General features: G+C 45.4%; 2 non-coding genes across 2 annotated transcripts; one reads left to right on the top strand and one right to left on the bottom strand.

Moving 5' to 3' along the window:
* Positions 1-12,428: 12,428 nt before the first annotated feature.
* Positions 12,429-12,510, bottom strand: trnas-gcu (transfer RNA serine (anticodon GCU)). Its single transcript has one exon. It is a non-coding gene; the product is annotated as a tRNA-Ser (tRNA).
* Positions 12,511-12,736: 226 nt separating this feature from the next.
* Positions 12,737-12,808, top strand: trnaw-cca (transfer RNA tryptophan (anticodon CCA)). The gene has a single exon. It is a non-coding gene; the product is annotated as a tRNA-Trp (tRNA).
* Positions 12,809-13,420: the final 612 nt, after the last annotated feature.

The raw sequence follows: 13,420 nt of genomic DNA, 5'->3' as shown, positions 1-13,420 counted from the left end.
TTTTAATTTCCCAAACATAGATTGGAATATCCCTAGGGCTAGGGGTTTGGATGGAGAGGAGTTTGTTAGGTGTGTCCAGGAGAGTTTCCTGACACAGTATGTGGATAAGCCTACTAGAGGAGAGGCTGTACTTGATCTGGTGCTGGCTAATGAACCTGGACAGGTGGAGGATCTCTCGGTGGGTGAGCATCTGGGGGATAGCGATCATAATTCTATCTCCTTCATGATAGCATTGGAAAGAGATAGGATCAGGCAGGCTAGGAAAGTGTTTCTCTGGAGTAAAGGGAAATACAGTGTCATCAGGGAGGAAATTAGACGGGTAAATTGGAAGGAGGCATTCTTGGGGAAAAGTACCGAAGGAAAGTGGAGGATTTTCAAGGAATGTTTGTCTGGAGCTCTGCATGACAACGTTCCGATGAGACAGGGGGGTGTTGGTAGGGTACGGGAACCGTGGTGCACGAAGGTTGTGATGAACCTGGTGAATAAGAAAAGAGAGGCGTACAGAAGGTTCAGAGAGCCAGGAGGTGTTAAGGATTTAGAGGAGTATACGGGATGTAGGAAGGAGCTTAAGAAGGAAATTAGGAGAGCGAGAAGGGGTCATGAGAAGGCCTTGGCGGGTAAGATTAAGGAGAACCCCAAGGCTTTCTACAAATATGTCAAGAGTAAAAGGATGAGATGTGAAGGCATAGGACCCTTAAAAGGTGAAGGGGGAAAAGTTTGTGCGGAACCGTTAGAAATGGCGGAGCTGCTTAATGAATACTTTACCTCGGTATTCACGGTGGAAAGGGATCTGGGTGGTTGTACTGCTGGTTTGCGGTGGACAGAAAGGATCGAGCATGTGGACATAAAGAAAGAGGATGTGTTGGAACTATTGAATGGCATCAAGGTTGGTAAGTCGCCGGGACCGGATGGGATGTACCCCAGGTTACTGTGGGAGGCGAGGGAGGAGATTGCGGAGCCTTTGGCGATGATCTTTGCATCGTCGATGGAGACGGGAGAGGTTCCGGAGGTTTGGAGGATTGCAGATGTGGTCCCTATATTCAAGAAAGGGAACAGGGACAGCCCGGGAAATTACCGACCGGTGAGTCTAACCTCGGTGGTTGGTAAGTTGATGGAGAGGATCCTGAGAGACAGGATTTATGATCATCTAGAGAAGTTTAGTATGATCAAAAGTAGTCAGCACGGCTTTGTCAAGGGCAGGTCGTGCCTTACGAGTCTGGTTGAGTTCTTTGAAAATGTGACCAAACACATTGACGAAGGAAGAGCGGTGGATGTGGTCTATATGGACTTCAGCAAGGCGTTCGATAAGGTCCCCCATGCAAGACTTCTTGAGAAAGTGAGAGGGCATGGGATCCAAGGGGCTGTTGCCTTGTGGATCCAGAACTGGCTTGCCTGCAGAAGGCAGAGAGTGGCTGTGGAGGGGTCTTTCTCTGCATGGCGGTCAGTGACCAGTGGAGTGCCCCAGGGATCTGTTCTGGGACCCTTGCTGTTTGTCATTTTCATAAATGACCTGGATGAGGAAGTGGAGGGATGGGTTGGTAAGTTTGCTGACGACACCAAGGTAGGTGGTGTTGTGGATAGTTTGGAGGGATGTCAGAAGTTGCAGCGAGACATAGATAGAATGCAAGACTGGGCGGAGAAGTGGCAGATGGACTTCAACCCGGATAAGTGTGTGGTGATCCATTTTGGCAGATCCAATGGGATGAAGCAGCAATATAATATGAAGGGTACCATTCTTAGCAGTGTAGAGGATCAGAAGGACCTTGGGGTCCGGGTCCATAGGACTCTTAAATCGGCCTCGCAGGTGGAGGATGCGGTCAAGAAGGCGTACGGCGTACTGGCCTTCATTAATCGAGGGATTGAGTTTAGGAGTCGGGAGATAATGCTGCAGCTTTATAGGACCCTGGTTAGACCCCACTTGGAGTACTGCGCGCAGTTCTGGTCACCTCATTACAGGAAAGATGTTGAAGCCATTGAAAGGGTGCAGAGGAGATTTACAAGGATGTTGCCTGGATTGGGGGGCATGCCTTATGAGGATAGGTTGAGGGAGCTTGGTCTCTTCTCCCTGGAGAGACGAAGGATGAGAGGTGACCTGATAGAGGTTTACAAGATGTTGAGAGGTCTGGATAGGGTAGACTCTCAGAGGCTATTTCCAAGGGCTGAAATGGTTGCTACGAGAGGACACAGGTTTAAGGTGCTGGGGGGTAGGTACAGAGGAGATGTCAGGGGTAAGTTTTTCACTCAGAGGGTGGTGGGTGAGTGGAATCGGCTGACGTCGGTGGTGGTGGAGGCAAACTCGTTGGGGTCTTTTAAGAGACTTCTGGATGAGTACATGGGATTTAATGGGATTGAGGGCTATAGATAGGCCTAGAGGTGGGGATGTGATCGGCGCAACCTGTGGGCCGAAGGGCCTGTTTGTGCTGTGGCTTTCTATGTTCTATGTTCTATGTATATAGAGAGAAACTTTATTTTCTTGATTTATATTACTGACCTATATCTTGGTGTATAGATTTCAATCTCAAAATTTGCCAATGATGGAAGTGAACTTGAGTGAGAAGGGTATTGCACGACTTCAAGAAGATATAGACAGGCATTTGGAATGGGCAGACACATGGCACATGACATTTAATTTGAGGATTTTCACAGTAATTTCATTGCAGTGTTAATGTCAGCCTACTTGTGACTAATAAATAAACTTTAATTTATGTAACAAGTGTGAAGTGATACATTGAAGTCCGAAGGTCGATGAGAGGTGATATCCTCTTCCTAATCCATGTTGTAACTTTACCATGATGTGGAGATGCCGGCGTTGGACTGGGGTAAACAAAGTAAGAAGTTTCACAACACCAGTGTAAAGTCGAACAGGTTTATTCGGTAGCAAAAGCCACACAAGCTTTCGGAGCCCCAAGCCACTTCTTCAGGTGAGGCACCTTTACCTTACCAAGATTCCAGAGTTTATTTACCCATCTCAAAACTCAGAACAACTTTCCATGATGCAAAACTTGAAAATATTATGCACCGAATGAAGGAAGAAATTGATCGTCGTCAAGAAGATATAAACTGGGTGACGGAATGGGGCAATTACGTGACAGATACAATTTAATGAATGTAAAAAAGTATGAGGTGATACATTTCGTTCAGAAGGTCGAGGAAAGGTGATATGAAATAAAGAGTATACCTTTACCCGTTCTAATCGCGATTGAACCTTTACCATGCCAAGATTCCACAGTCTATTCACCCATCTCAGACCCCATTGAATATCCAGCCTGCAGTCTACATTGCACATTCTATTTGTACAGTGACCATTAAACATTTAGCGTTCCCACTTTCCTATTTACCTTCACCCTGCCACGTCTTCGTGTTCCGTCACACAACCCAGTCAACATTGGCACCTCCACTTTGTCCACTGCCAATGGTGGTTTCTGCTGCCCAATCCTCATTGTGTTTCAGCTTGCTGAGTTATATTGATCAGATTGCACACTGCTTCACCTTTTATATTCTCCGTGAATAATAAATGAACAAATAGACCCATCCATGATTAAAGACTGTCACTTTTTAATGTTTAGCGGTGAGTTTCATGAAGTGCCGTGTGTGATTCCCTTCTTTATGCTTCTGTACAAATTTGGTCAAAGGGAAATTAGGGTGGTTCTTGATTAATAAGGTGGTCAGGGGTTATTGGGAATGGGCAGGAGAATGTGGATGAGAAAGATATCAGCCATGATTGAATGGTGGAGCAGACTCGATGGGCCGAGTGGCCTAATGTTGCTCCTATGCCTGGTCTTATTGTCTTATCCAAATATATCTTGAATTCTCTTCTCTTTAACAAAGAACTGAGCGGGTGATGGACACAGTTCCAAAAGAGTTTTTTTTAAAAAAGAGAATGGATTTCAATATTTACATATCTCAGGGTGATATCAATGCTGGGAGAGGTTTTCAGGCTGTAGCAACTAGAATAAGAATTAATTTTATTAATTCGAATTGTTCAAAATCATACAATGGAGCATCCATGTGGATGAAAGGAAACTTTAAACTGTGCTGCTGTGCAGTGCTTCAGGAACTTGTTTCACAGAAATCTTCATTCATCAAAAGTGTTGCCTCACCTGCTGAGCTGTTTCCAGCATTTTCTGTTTGTGTTTCAGATTTCCAGCAACCACACTATTTTGCTCTGTTTTCTGTGCAGGTGTTTAACTGGAACAGGGAACACTTTCTGATCAGCACTGTGACAGGCAGACTAGAATGTGGCTCCAGACGATCAAACCTGCGAGATTGTCCAGGAGAATGAGGAAGAGAGAGAGAGGGAGCAGCATTCTGTGCTGGACAGATTTCGTTTAGAGAAGACACAAATATGTGTATTTGCACAGCGCTTTTCACAGACATAAGATGTCCTGATACGACTTGTAATCAATGAAGTTCCTCTTCACAGTTCTCGATGTTGTAGCTACGAGATTGTTGGACTTTCCGAGAGTTTCTACATTGTCAAAAATCCATACATGAGCTTCTAAATTCAGTTTCGTGCGTAGAAGTCTGTGGCCCAATGGGTAGTGTTTTGGACTTCTAAATGGTAGTCAGCTTTTAAGCGGTTGTGGGTTAGAATCCCAGCAAACTCCAATTTTGGATCAGGTGGGTCGTCGGTTCAGAGCTTCAGCTTTTTAGGTGTCCAGATAACTGACAACCTGTCCTGGTCCCCCCATACCTCTACTTTCTCAGAAGACTAAGGAAATTTGGCATGTCAGCTACGACCCTCACCAACTTTTGCAGATGCAATATAGAAAGCATTCTTTCTGGTTGTATCGCAGCTTGGTATGGCTCCTGTTCTGTCAAGACCGCAAGGAACTACAAACGGTTGTGAATGTAGCCCAATCCTTCAGCTTCCTCTGTCAACCGCACTCGTTACATCTTCATAAAAATCCAGTAAATTCGTCAAACACGACTTTCCCTTCATGAATCCATGCTGCGTCTGGTTGATCAAACCATTTTTTCCCAGGTGTCCTGCTATTTCTTCTTTAATGATGGATTCCAGCAATTTCCCAACTACGGACGTTAAGCTAACCGGCCTGTAGTTACCCGCATTATGTCCACCTTTTTTAAACAGTGGCGTCACATTAGCTGTTTTCCAATCAGCTGGCACTTCCCCAGAGTCCAGTGAAATTTGATAAATTACAACCAACGCATCCGCTGTTACTTCTAGCATTTCTTTCAGTACCCTGGGATGCATTCCATCCGGGCCCGGGGACTTGTCTACCTTTAGTCCCATTAGCCTACCAAGCACTACCTCTTTAGTAATAGTAATCGTTTTAAGGACCTCACCCCCGACAGTCCCACGACCATCAATTTTCGGTAAGCTATTTGTGTCCTCTACCGTGAAGAACGACACAAAATACTTGTTTAAGGCCTCGGCCATTTCCTCATTTCCCATTATTAAATCCCCCTTCTCGTCTTCTAAGGGTCCAACATTTACTTTAGCTATTCTTTTCCTTTTTATGTATTTGTAAAAACTTTTACTATCAGTTTTTATATTTTGTGCTAGTTTAGTTTCATAATCTATTTTTCCTTTCTTTATCGCCTTCTTAGTAGTTCTTTGTTGTTTTTTAAAGCTTTCCCAATCATCTAATTCCCCACTAGTTTTGGCCACTCTGTACGCATCGGTTTTTAATTTAATACTCTCCTTTATTTCCTCAGTTACCCACGGCTGGTTATCCCTTTCCTTACATTCCTTTTTTATCACAGGAATATATTTTTGCTGAGTACTGAGGAAAATCTCCTTAAAAATCCTCCACTGTTGCTCAGCTTTCCTACCAACAAGTCTGCGCTCCCAGACTACATTAGCCAATTCTGCCCTCACCCTTTTGTGCTCCCCTCTGTTCAAGCAGAGAACGCTGGTTTGGGACCCTGTAACATCATGTTCAATTAGATATTTAGCTTATTTACACGAAACGAACCGTAAAGAAGATGAAGGAACACACACAAACAAACAATTTATAAATAAATATAAATAATAAATACATGAAGGGTGGATCAGTAAATTTGCTGATGACACCAAGATTGGTGGAGTAGTGGATGAGGTGGAGGGCTGTTGTAGGCTGCAAAGAGACATAGATAGGATGCAAAGCTGGGCTGAAAAATGGCAAATGGAGTTTAACCCTGATAAATGTGAGGTGATTCATTTTGGTAGGACTAATTTAAATGTGGATTACAGGGTCAAAGGTAGGGTTCTGAAGACTGTGGAGGAACAGAGAGATCTTGGGGTCCATATCCATAGATCTCTAAAGGTTGCCAGTCAAGTGGATAGAGCTGTGAAGAAGGCCTATAGTGTGTTAGCTTTTATTAACAGGTGGTTGGAGTTTAAGAGCCGTGGGGTTATGCTGCAACTGTACAGGACCTTGGTGAGACCACATTTGGAATAATGTGTGCAGTTCTGGTCACCTCACTATAAGAAGGATGTGGAAGCGCTGGAAAGAGTGCAGAGGAGATTTACCAGGATGCTGCCTGGTTTGGAGGGTAGGTCTTATGAGGAGTCAGACACTTTAGGAACATTTAAGCGGTTATTGGATAGGCACATGGAGCACACCAGGATGATAGGGAGTGGGATAGCTTGATCTTGGTTTCAGATAAAGCTCGGCACAACATCGTGGGCCGAAGGGCATGTTCTGTGCTGTACTGTTCTATGTTCTATGTATAATAGTGTCCTGCAAAGAGCTGTTGTTGTTCCGATGTATGTGCTGCGCTTTCCCTTCTAGGTTGGAGTGGTAGCAAGCTTGGAAGGTGCTGTCAAAGGAGCCTTGGCGAATTTCTGCAGTGCAACGTGTCGATGGGGCACACTGCTGCCATTGTGCGACCGTGGTGCAGGGAGTGAATCTGTGTGGATAGGAAGCGAATGAAATTAGATGCTTTATCCTGGATTGCGTCAGACAGACGTAGTGTTGTTCAAGATGCAGACACCCAGGAATGTTACCTCTGGAAACCAGGTGCTCTGACTTCCTCCCACATTCAAAAGATGTGCAGGTTGGGTGGATTGGCCATGCTAGATTGCCCCTCTGTTTCCCAAGATGTGCAGGTTAAGTAGATTGGCGGGGTGGATGCATGGCGCTCTGGGGATAAGGCCTGCGTGGAATGCTCTGTCGGCGAGTCGGTACAGATTCAATGGGCGGAACGTTCTCCTTCAGTACTGTTGTGATTCTATGATTCTAAGGCAAACGGACTGTGTTAGAAATTCACTAAGAGAAAGGGGGAAAGCTGTGTTTGGAGCATTAAAAGGAGTGAGTTTGTTGCAGTTTACTTCAAGCGAGAGCTGATGAAAATTCCTGTATCCTCTAAATAAACAGCAGAGATATTTGCGGGAAGTATCGAAATGTGGTTATTTTGTATCTCTGCAGAACACCTACTGGAAAGTGAAAAACAATATTAACTTGCAAGAAAGTGATATTTGGCCTTGTGCGATAGCAGAGATCACTTGAAAGAGATTTAACCAGCTCAGCCGCAGAACCCGATAGTCTTTGTCGCACTACAATGGAATGTCGGAAATAAATTTCAGCTGTGGTAGTATCTGTGAAAATAGAGATAGCTCACATTTCAAATCTTGGCCTTTCACTAGACCGACCTGTTTCTCTCTCCACAGATGTAATGGGTTGGGTATAGAATCATAAGTCAAAAAAATACAGAATCCCTCCAGTGGCCAATCGAGACTGCACCAATTTCCCAGTAAACCTTTCAAATCTGCCCTCCCCCCCCCCCCCCCCCCCCCCGACATTGTACATCAGAGAATATCACACACATCACTCAGTGAAACCGCTCGGCTAAACATTGAGCGGCCTATCGTGAGCTGGGTTCCATTTACTGTGTTCAGATACATATCTGATATAAAAGTAGCCATGTTCAGGATGTGATTCACACACCCAATTTTCTGCTCTGAATTCAGATGTGCTCCTCCTGTGACAGGAGATGATTTCTTTAGAACTTCATTTATACGGGACATGTGTCTCGCTGGCCCGGGAAGCATTTATTGTCCAGAATTAATTATCTCTCAGAATTTGACAGTGAATTCATTATTGAGCCACTGCACACCTTTCCGGCAGGGAGTTCCAGGATTGCGAGCCAGCCACAGAAACGGCAATATATTTCCAAGTCAGGATGGCGTGTGTCCATCGGAGTGGGACTTGCAGATGGTCGTTTTTTTCTGTGCATCTGCTGCCCTTGTGCTTCCAGGTGGAAGATTTCGCGGGTTTGGATGGTGCCTGGCGTAGGAGGAAAAAGCAATGCCAGGCGTGGAATTTGAACTCACGCCGCGAGAGGAGACAGCGACCTTAACACAGCGCCTTAAACTGCTCGGCCAGCCTGACTCCGTGGTTAGACAGCCGAATCTGCACAAGTCGATTTAAATTCCATCTTCATTGTCATCTCATTTAAAATTCGATGTACTTTTCAATTTTTCAACCCCAGCCAGAGGCCCGTATCTGAGTCCCATCATTCCCGAAGCCGCCGGGTGGAGGGCGGGGGGGGGGGGGGGGGGGGGGGGGGGGGGCGGGGAGGGGGGGGGGGTGAAGAGTTTCTTATTGCTGCATTGCTCTGTTTGCTCAAATCAACAAAGATCCAATTCCCGTCCTACCTGTTCCTTACACGAAGATTTTGAGATTGTAAAATCTGAGTAACGTGAAGTATCCAATTGGAGAGTTACATCCTGGCAACAGGAATATCTCTCCACAGCTGCTTTCAGAACTGCTGAATATTTCCAGCATTTCCTGTTTCTCATTATGTGTCTTCATTTCAGGAGTGCATTTACTGGCAACCCAAAACGTGTCTCTCGAACACAGCTCCAGACACAGCTGTTCTGTGATCTTCTCACAGACAAGTTCACTCTTCACCTTCTGACACACATGCTTTAAAATTGGCTGTTTTCACTCAGCATCCTGAGGCATTGCCGTCAAACCTCACCGCATCCCCACCCGCCCACCAGGGTCACAGGAGTAGAAGTGTTTTGTCATAGGATTTGACAAGCGCAGGAGCAGCACTGTGCTTGTGAGGGAAAAGAAGGGAGTAATCCACACTCACAAACAGACTGATAATGAGTCAATCTCTCTCTCTCCCTCGCGCACACACAAACACACATACACACACGCACACACACACACACACACACACATACATCCCCTGCCACGGCAGATGGTGAAATTCGAAATCAATAAAAATATCTGCATTAATGACCTTGAATCGATTGTCGTAAAAAAAACGGATTCTGTAATGTTCTATGGGGAAGGGTTTCTTGGTCTGGCCGACATGTGACTTCCGACACACAGCAATGTAGTTCACCCTGAGCTGCTCTTGGAGTTGACCTACCAAAGCATTCGGTTTGAGGGAAATTTGGAGGCGATGGTTTTGTGGTATCATTGCTGGAATATTAATCCAGAAATTCAGTTAATATTCTGGGGCCATTGCAGCTGGTGACATTTGAATTCAATAAAAAATATCTGTGATCAAGAATGTACTGATGACCATGAAATTACTGACCATCGTCGGAAAAACTTATATTGTAAAGTAATGCCCTTTAGGGAACAACATCTGCCGTCCTTGCCCGGTCTGGCCTAAATGTGACTCCAGAGACACAGCAATGTGATTACCTCTCAACTGCCCTCGGTAGCTAGGTTTGAGCAATAAACTAACCTGGTGGAGTTTTTTGAAGAAGTGACGAGAATGGTTGACGAGGGAAGGGCCGTGGATGTCGTCTATATGGACTTTAGTAAAGCGTTTGACAAAGTCCCTCAAGGTAGGTTGGTGCAAAAGGTTGGATCTCATGGGATAAAGGGGGAGGTGGCTAGATGGGTGGAGAACTGGCTTGGTCACAGAAGACAGAGGGTGGTAGTGGAAGGGTCTTTTTCCGGCTGGATGCCTGTGACTAGTGGTGTTCCGCAGGGCTCTGTATTGGGACCTCTGCTGTTTGTGATTTATACAAACGATCTGGAAGAAGGTGTAACTGGGGTGATCAGTAAGTTTGCGGACGACACGAAAATGGCTGGACTTGCAGATAGTGAGGAACATTGTCAGAGGCTAGAGAAGGATATGGATAGGCTGGAAATTTGGGCAAAGAAATGGCAGATGGAGTTCAATCCAGATGAATTCGAAGTGATGCATTTGGTAGGACTAACGTAGGGGGGAGCTATACGATAAATGGCAGAACCATAAAGGGTGTAAATACGCAGAGGGACCTGGGTGTGCAAGTGCACAGATCCTTGAAGGTGACGTCACAGGTGGAGAAAGTAGTGAAGAAGGCATATGGCATGCTTGCCTTTATAGGACGGGGCATAGAGTATAAAAGTTGGGGTCTGATGTTGCAGTTATATAGAATGTTGGTTCGGCCGCATTTGGAATACTGCGCCGAGTTCTGGTCGCCACACTGCCAGAAGGACGTGGAGGCTTTAGAGAAAGTGCAGAGGATGTTTACCAGGATGCTGCCTGGTATGGAAGGGCTTAGTTATGAGGAGAGATTGGGTAAACTGGGGTTGTTCTCACTGGAAAGACGGAGGATGAGGGGTGACCTAATAGAGGTGTATACAATTATGAAAGGCATAGATAGGGTGAACGGTGGGAAGCTTTTTCCCAGGTCGGTGGTGACGTTCATGAGGGGTCATGGGTTCAAGGTGAGCGGGGGGAGGTTTAACACGGATATCAGAAAGACGTATTTTACACAGAGGGTGGTGGGGGCCTGGAATGCGCTGCCGGGCAAGGTGGTGGAGGCGGACACACTGGAACGTTTAAGACTTATCTAGATAGCCACATGAACGGAGTGGGAATGGAGGGATACAAAAGAATGGTCTCGTTTGGACCAGGGAGCGGCGCGGGCTTGTAGGGCTGAAGGGCCTGTTTCTGTGCTGTATTGTTCTTTGTTCTTTGTTCTTAAATGCTGCCCAGCCAGTGACGCCCAAGCCCCAAAATGAATAAAAACATAATGTTGGCTCTGTCAGCGACGCTGAAAAAAATGCATCGGAAATTCAAAATGAAGAGATCCATCAACTCGTTTACAATCCTCGAGATTGCAAATACGGAATGAATTCAAAACTAATTTTTACAGTTCCCGGAGCTGAGTGTCAGAACAAATCGCTTGTACACGCACAGTTCCATGACAGAATGAGAAAGATCCCAACCCTCACACAGCAGCAGATAATGGAAAACACAGTCTGAATATGACACAGATATAAAGGTAAAGTCAGCATAGTCCCAAATGACCATCCACTGATCCCCATCTCAACAGGGAGGGTCTACTGGTGATGACTTAGTCTCAGGATTACCATACCTCAGCCGAGAGGCAAGGCTGAGAATATCTAAAGTGCTATCTAATAGCTAATCAGCATTTTCTTTGCAGTAAATTGTTATCAGATCCTTACTTTTGGTTATAAAGCCACGGATACTGTCCGCTTTATTAACGGCACTTCCAACCTGTCCTGCCACCTTCAATGATTTATACAAATGCCCACCCATTTCCCGCGGTTCCTGCGCCTCGTTTTGTAATTATACCCTTTCTTTTATATTGTCTCTTTGTGTTTTTCCCACCAAAAGGAATCACTTCATTCTTCATCTGCCACATGTCCTCCCATTTGACCAACCTGTCTGTGCCCTATGGGAGTTCTACTGAAATTTCTGTAGCTCTTTTCAAAACCACAGGACGTCCCAAAATATTTTAATGACAATGAAGTATTTTTGAAACTATACAATTGCTCAATTTTTGAACTGTTTGTTCAACGACGTCAGAAATTCCCACATGGGAATGGGGAATAAATGCTGCAGCTGCGGCTCTGTGGCGCAACGAATGACATGTTGGACTTCTCATCATTGTCTGGTGAGATATTCAAAGGTTGTGGGTCAGAATCTCATCGGAGTCGGCTTTTTAGATAAAGTTTGTAGAAATAAGGAACTGGTGTATCAATGTTCTCAGAGAAGTGAAACTGCCGCCTCGAACTTCATAGAATCCCCACAGTGCAGAAGAAGGACATTCGGCCCATCGAGCTGCACCGACAACAATCCGACGCAGGCCGCATCCCCAGAACCCCACATATTTACCGTGCTACAGTCGCACCTCACAATTTAGGGCAATTTAGCATGGCCAATCCAGCTAATCCAGCACGAATTTTAAAGACTGACCTGCCGATTCCGGAAAGACAAAATCTGCCACTCGGGCCGCAAATGAAGCTGGAGTCGACTTTGAGGCTTCAGAAACCACATGTTCTCGTGGTGCCAATCTCCCGCCCAAAGCTAGGGTCCTGATTTGAATCGATTGCCAGATCGAGTTTCTCATTGGATTCGGAATCTGGAATATGGATTTGAGTTGGAATATCCACCCATCAAGATTGTCCAACTCTGTGTCCAAACTTCATCTTGGTTCCGTGAATCTCAAAACACCAACGAATCATCAGTTCACACTCAATAAAGAGAAAATGCACCACCGACGAGGATGGGATTCGAACCCACGCGTGCAAAGCACAATGGATTAGCAGTCCATCGCCTTAACCACTCGGCCACCTCGTCATGCAATGGCTACTTTTCTAATCACCTCCTGTGATTTTAACACATGGAACAAAGAACACATTTCTCCTGTAGGATAATTTTGTGTTTCTACCTTCTTGTTAATTTTGGTTCGCTGTTACTCTTTCATTCGATGTAAATCCCGAGCAAGAAAAGAGGGAGTCAATTCCCTGTTTGAGTTTTGAATTCACCGAACATAACCCAGATGTAAAAGAGCAGTAAAAGCTGTGAGCTTGTGGCGCAACGGTAGCGCGTCTGACTCCAGATCAGAAGGCTGCGTGTTCAAATCACGTCAGGCTCATGGGGAGTGGCAGATCTCGAAACTATGGAAGGAGTTACATTTTATGAATACTTCCGGTTCGCATGCTCAGTACTTTTATATTTGAACAATGTGTCAGGGATGTGATTCGTGCATTGCTTGTAAAGTTAAAGCAAGGTTCACAGTCCCAAGTGTTTCTCGGGGTCATCAAAGGGGATAGATAACTGGTGGTGATTTAACCGAAGGAGTCGCACATCAGGCGAGGAGCAAGGCTGAGAAGCCGGGGCCTCCATGAACAATCTCAATCGATACAAGAATTGATCCCGAGCTTTTAGCTGAAAAAGCTGTCCAGCCAACTGAGGCAAAGAGTAAGGATAACGAGACTGGTAACTTCAGTTATCACAATCTGTTTTCGACCAGGTGGTTGAGAAAATTGGGCAGCAGCCGAATGTTTCATTTGACGTGAGTGAGTGAGAATATGACAGCAAGAGAATGGTTTCAATCCAGCGACCTCTGGGTTATAGGCTCAGCAGGCTTCCGCTATGCTACTCTGCTCCGGAATGTTTTCCGGTTCCTGCCAATTCCTGGTGCGCGGGAGAGAGGAAGCTGTTCATTGCATTTTTATTTCAAACAAGACCCCCGTGTTGGGAAGCT

Source organism: Mustelus asterias, unplaced genomic scaffold (assembly GCF_964213995.1).
Source record: "Mustelus asterias unplaced genomic scaffold, sMusAst1.hap1.1 HAP1_SCAFFOLD_74, whole genome shotgun sequence".
NCBI lineage: Eukaryota > Metazoa > Chordata > Chondrichthyes > Carcharhiniformes > Triakidae > Mustelus > Mustelus asterias.
Note: the sequence above shows the minus strand (reverse complement) of the source record. Positions and strands in the feature narration are given on the sequence as shown.